The sequence below is a fragment of the Callorhinchus milii genome, unplaced genomic scaffold (genome assembly GCF_018977255.1).
Source record: "Callorhinchus milii isolate IMCB2004 unplaced genomic scaffold, IMCB_Cmil_1.0 Scaffold17, whole genome shotgun sequence".
Lineage (NCBI taxonomy): Eukaryota > Metazoa > Chordata > Chondrichthyes > Chimaeriformes > Callorhinchidae > Callorhinchus > Callorhinchus milii.
In genome coordinates this window covers 768,517-774,516 of record NW_024704758.1, presented here as the reverse complement: position 1 = coordinate 774,516, position 6,000 = coordinate 768,517, and the positions used below count along the sequence as shown (strand labels likewise).

General features: G+C 45.9%; 1 protein-coding gene across 1 annotated transcript in view; it reads left to right on the top strand.

Moving 5' to 3' along the window:
- The first annotated feature begins 5,899 nt into the window (after positions 1–5,899).
- Positions 5,900–6,000, top strand: part of slc1a2b (solute carrier family 1 member 2b) — a 53,019-nt gene continuing 52,918 nt past the window's right edge. Inside the window, exon 1 of the mRNA XM_042341423.1 lies at positions 5,900–5,966. The gene's annotated coding sequence lies outside the window, so the exon portion shown is untranslated. The remainder of the gene's footprint in view (positions 5,967–6,000) is intronic.

The following is a 6,000-nucleotide window of genomic DNA, read 5'->3' as shown; positions in this document are numbered from 1 at the left end:
TCCATGACCCTTCGTCAGAACTGGTACATGTTGGGAGGGAGAGGCTTTTAAAGGCTAACAGAGAGGATGGAGGTAGGGCAAGGAAGACAAAGGAGAAAATGGGTTAGAGGATGGGGGGTGATGGGTTAATGAGGTGTTAATGATGCAAAACAAAGGGGTGGGGGGGGGGGGAGGAAATTGCAACAAAATAGGCAGACCAAAGAGAGAAAAGGTGTGTCTGAGACCCAGATGATGTGGTAATGGTCTCAGAAGAGGGGAAGGGGGAAAGTGAGCTGTTATGGTCTGAAATTGTTGAAATTAATATTGAGGCCAGAGTGCTGTAAGGTCCCTAGCCAATAGATGAGGTGCTGTTCCTCAAGCTTGCACTGTAGCTCATTGGAACAGGGGAGGAGACCATGGATGGAAAATGTGAGTGTGAGTGTGAGGGAGAGTTGAAGTGGTAAGAAACCGGAAGCTCAGGGTTGTACTTGCAGACAGAACAGAGGTGTTCACCAAATAGGTCACCCAATCTGCATTTTGTCTCCCCAATGTAGAGGAAATTCAACCATTCTGCCCGCACCCTCTGCAACTCCATCCCGCAGTCCCTCCACCTTGCCCCTTCCCCATCCTCCTTCAAGACCTGTCTCACGACCCTCCTCTTCAGTCAGCCTTCAATCACCCTCGTTCCCCCTCTGCCCTCCACCCTCCCCAGTCCTGACCCCCAGCTGACTCACTTTCCTTTCTCCATAGATGCCTGACCTCCTGAGTGACCCCAGCAACTTCTGTTTTCGTTTCAGATTTCCAGCATCTACAGTATTTTGTGTTTTGACTTGTTCATTTGCCATCCAGCCAATCGGCCAAACAACCTATCCAGCCAATTACAAACCCAACCTATCCAGCCAATCACTGACCCAACCCATCCAGCCAATCACAAACTCAACCTATCCAGCCAATCACTAACCCAACCCAATCACCAATCCAAGCCATCCACAAAATCATCAAGGAAACTAGTCAGCCAATCTTCAAATTGTTTTCCTAATTACCCATTCCTGGTTGGTTCTCAGAACTAAAATATACTTGATGGCCTTCTCTCGATTCTGCCAAAATCTGTGGTATCTTGTTTAAGGCGGATGCCCAAACTATAAAAAGTCTAAAATTCAGCTTCTTCAAGTCATGGTCATTTCATCAACACAGCAGCTATTGTGAAGTATGAATATAGTCAGTGGTGTCCATTCATCTCAATAAGACTGGCTGTTGGCTCTGTGAAGAGGTATGATGCTGGGCATGTCTAGGATTTTGACCACATATCACCTTGCCATGATCTGATCCAGGTTGGCGTGTCGTCTCCTTCACTTCCGAGGACAGAGTCCCTCGGGTTGATTGGCGGGTGGGTTGGTGAATGGCTGGTTGGGTTGAGTTGATGATTGGCTAGATGGCAAATGAATGAGTAACTTGGTTCCTGAATGTTTTCAATAGTCTGTGCTGGGCCTAGCTTCTGTCCAGATCTCATCAGTAAACTACAACTGGTTGCACATACTTGTGTTTTGAAGCAGTGTTGTTAATTACATCTAAATCTTGTCAATCAGCTGTAGCTCAGGTTCTGCAATGTGCCCACCTTTGAAATTGAGGGAAGTTGAATCATAGCATTTGGGGAAGGAAACACCCCAGGAAAACAACAACGCGCCTTTCACATTGGACGGAGTCCCAAGCAACTGGTAAGTCAGGGATTTGGACCCAAGCAGGGAATTGGGATTAGGAACGGTGGAGGGCAAAGAGGGTAGGGAGGAGGGTGACTGAAGGTGCGGTCAAAGAGGAGGGTACATACTTTGAAGGAGCAAAAGGAGTGAGGGATGGAGTTCCAAAGGTCTGGGCCAGAGAGGGTGAAGACCCGATCGGCACTGGTGAGGTGGGCAGGTGGGAGATGTGGAGCAGGTCGGAGTCTGCTGAGCAGAGGGAGCGGACAGGGCGATGTGGAGTTAGCAGGTCACAGAGGTGGGAAGGAGCAAGTCTGTGGAGGGCTTTGAAGATAAGGATTTTGAATTCTATCATCTGATTATCTCTTGTGAGACGCTGCGAGGACAAGTAACTTATATTTTGTATCTGTACCAGCAGGGGGAAATAGATTCCTACAATTCTAAATAGGTTTGTTCAATTTTGCAGGGATATCCTTCAATCTCACATAACTCCCAATTACCTACACTGTGATTTGCCAGTCATTTGAAGAGCGGTTTTGAAGATGTTTAAGATTATTATTATTTGTTTCTATTGGTGAAATCTTTATGCAAAAAAATTAATTCAATAACTTCAAGAAGTGTGGTATTTCTTGTCAATCTACCCACCTAATCATCTATCTTCCCACCCAAATCATCTGCAATCACCCAAACTTCAATCATCTATCCACCCAACCAACCAATCATTCAGCACAACCACCCAACAAAATATCCAATTATTCAATTGTTTTTACAAATTGCAAACATGTTTACCTCCGCAAAACCCCACTAACCAACCATCTGTCCCACCTCACACACCTACAGTTTCTGACCATTGGGAGATTGAGTCGAGGACAATCCTGGCGTGTCCCTGCCTGGCTCACAGCCACAGCAAGAACATGTGGAGTCCTGTAGCTCAGTGGTTAGAGCACTCGCTTTGCAAGTGAGAGACCTGAGTTCAATTCCAGGCAGAGGGCGAAACCTTGGGCAAGTTTCCTTACTCCACACAGAGCCTAATAATAATCCCTCCAAAACCAAAAAACAATAATAAATTGGTCATTTTCAATCTACGACTGTTTGTGGGACATTGCTGTGCGCAATTAGCTGCCGCGTTCGCCCACAAATATACAGTCAATTCACTTTACAGTGTATTCTGTGAAGCGCTTTGGGACGTCCTCCCGACGTGAAAAGTGTTATATCAAATGCAAGGATTATTTATTTATTATTATTTATTATTTGTTCTTTGACGCTATTTATTATTGAAGAATGATCACTAAGCACCAATGAAGTTGTCCACCTGGGTCTACATTTCCTCCGCAGTACCACTTTACAGTACCCAGAATTTGGCAAATTGTTCAATTCAGTATTAACTTAAAGCATGTTTTTTCCCACGTTCAGAAAAGAAACTTACAGAAAATCCGCTTTAACATTAAGGTTGTATGAAAGAATGACAAATTCTGGACAATCTGAAATATTATGAAATTGGAATCAATGGAAACCCTGATTGAATCTCCCCACCTGAGAAGGGGAAGAACATTCTTTTCCCTTCGAGGATGCTGGAGATTTAACACAGCATCTCTTGTACTTCCTCTTTCACTTTCTCTTGTTCTCACTTTATCTCTTTCACTCTCCCTCAACTCTCTCTCCCTTGCCTCCTGTCACTCTCACTCTGTCTCTCTTGCTCTCTCTCGTTGCCTCCCTCTTTTTCTCTCACGCACGATTTCAAATGCTTTCTGAAAATCTAGATGCAAGATATTTGGTGGCACCGTCTTATTAAACAAATCCAGGACAACATGTTTACATTATACAGCGTCTTTCATGTGTGGACAATGTCTCAATGTCTGAAAGTGCTTCACACAGCAGATTGCAATCCAGATTTGGGGAAGGAGCTGTGGGGGGGGGGGGGGAGGGGGAAGTGACTGAAGTTTGGTCAAGAAGATAAAGGATTAGGGTGAGGGAATGTGAGATGGCGCTCCAGAGAATGGGACAGAGAGCCAGGAAGCTCATTACTGCTGGCGCATGGGATTGAGCAAGCTGGCGTTTGATGAGGAATTATGGATCGTTATCTTAATCGTGGAGTCCTGTAGCTCAGTGGTTAGAGCACTCGCTTTGCAAGTGAGAGACCTGAGTTCAATTCCAGGCAGAGGGCGAAACCTTGGGCAAGTTTCCTTACTCCACACAGAGCCTAATAATCCCTCCAAAACCAAAAACAATAATAAATTGGTCATTTTCAATCTACGACTGTTTGTGGGACATTGCTGTGCGCAATTGGCTGCCGTGTTCGCCCACAAATATGCAGTCAATTCACTTTGCAGTGTGTTCTGTGAAGCGCTTTGGGACGTCCTCCCGACGTGAAAAGCGCTATATCAAATGCAAGGATTATTATTATTATTATTATTAAACTTGTGGTGTCCTTTAGCTCAGTGGTGAGAATACTCGCCTCACAAGCGAGTGACCTGGGTTTGATTCCCAGCAAGAAGATACACATATACCCTCTCAGGGGTCCTAAGTTAATCATTTAAAGCATACAACTTTGTCCATGCCCTGGTAACTAACGAATGCTATTCTAAAAAAATTATAAGTGTCTGGTTACATTCTAAAAAGTGTATAAAGACTGATTAAAAATCTTATAAAAAATATGCATTGCAAATATAATCTTACATGTATAAGATAAGCAGACTGCAATGCCATGTAAGCATTAACACATATCAACTCAGTGACCCCCCCTCCCCCACCTATGCAAAAAAAAATTGGTCACTCACTTCACCATTGTTTGTGGGGCACTGCAGTGCGCAACTGACTGCTGCATTTTGTCCACAAAACACACAGTCACTACACTTTGCAGTATATCCTGTGAAGCACTTGAGTTGTCTCAACAATATGCTAGGGCGCTATATCAAGAACAACAACTTGCATTTCTATATCGCCCTTCACGTGATGTAGCATCCGGGAGCACTGGCAAGGTCCCAGCAAATCCAAGGATTATTATTATTATTATATCATTTAATGTGTGGTCCTTATTAAACCTCTACTGCTGAATAGAAAAAGGGGCAGTTTAGAGCAGGAAGGGGTCGTCATTGTTGAGTGTGTGAGTGTGTGTGTGTGTGTGTGAGAGAGTATGTAGGGGTGTCTGTATGTGAGTGTGTGTGTGTGTGTGTGTATGTGAGGATGTGTGTGTGTGTATATGGGTGTGGGGGTGAGTGTGTGTGTGAGTATGTAGGGGTGTCTGTATGTGAGAGTGTGTGTATGTGAGGATGTGTGTGTGTGTATATGGGTGTGGGGGTGAGTGTGTGTGTGAGTATGTAGGGGTGTCTGTATGTGAGTGTGTGTGTGTGTATATGGGTGTGGGGGTGAGTGTGTGTGTGAGTATGTAGGGGTGTCTGTATGTGAGAGTGTGTGTATGTGAGGATGTGTGTGTGTGTGTATGTGAGTGTGTGTGTGTATATGGGTGTGGGGGTGAGTGTGTGTGTGAGTATGTAGGGGTGTCTGTATGTGAGAGTGTGTGTATGTGAGGATGTGTGTGTGTGTATATGGGTGTGGGGGTGAGTGTGTGTGTGAGTATGTAGGGGTGTCTGTATGTGAGGATGTGTGTGTGTATATGGGTGTGGGGGTGAGTATATAGGGGTGTCTGTATGTGAGAGTGTGTGTATGTGAGAATGTGTGTGTGTGTATGGGTGTGAGTGTGTGATTGCGTGTGAGTGTGCGTGAGAATGTGTGATTGGTGTGTGTGTGTGTGTGAGGATCAGTGTGAGAGAGAGAGAGAGAGGGAGGGGATGGTTGGGTGTCTTTTATAGACCAGAGACATTGTGTGTGAGTGTCTGAGTGAGTGCACGAGTGCGTGATGTCAATGCTCTCTAAAACAGGGAAGGTTTGACCGTGTAAATCGCACACGCCATCACTTCCAGGCTTAAAAAGCTCCCAACCCCACATTCCCCCACACAGCCGAGACCTCCGCCGTGGTCTCCGCCTCCTCCGCAAACAGTGTCTCGGGAACGAAAACCCCGACAGCGCAGCGCAGCGCAGAGAGGGTTTAAAGAGCATTTGCGACCGAAGGCATTTAACTGCGAGAGAGAGAGAGAAAGAGAGAGAGCGAGAGCGTGGCACTGAGCAGCCAAGGACCAAGCTCCCCCCACCCCCTTCTCTCCCCCCCCCCCTCACACACACACACACACTAACCCAGCCCCCCCCCCCCCCCCCCTCCAACCCCCAGCCATCTGACAGCACAACCACTCGCTTTACAGCGTCTGAACACAAGAGGGATTCATCGCACAGTGAGAGGTGAGTTCGTGGTTTTTTTCACACACAAAACCTT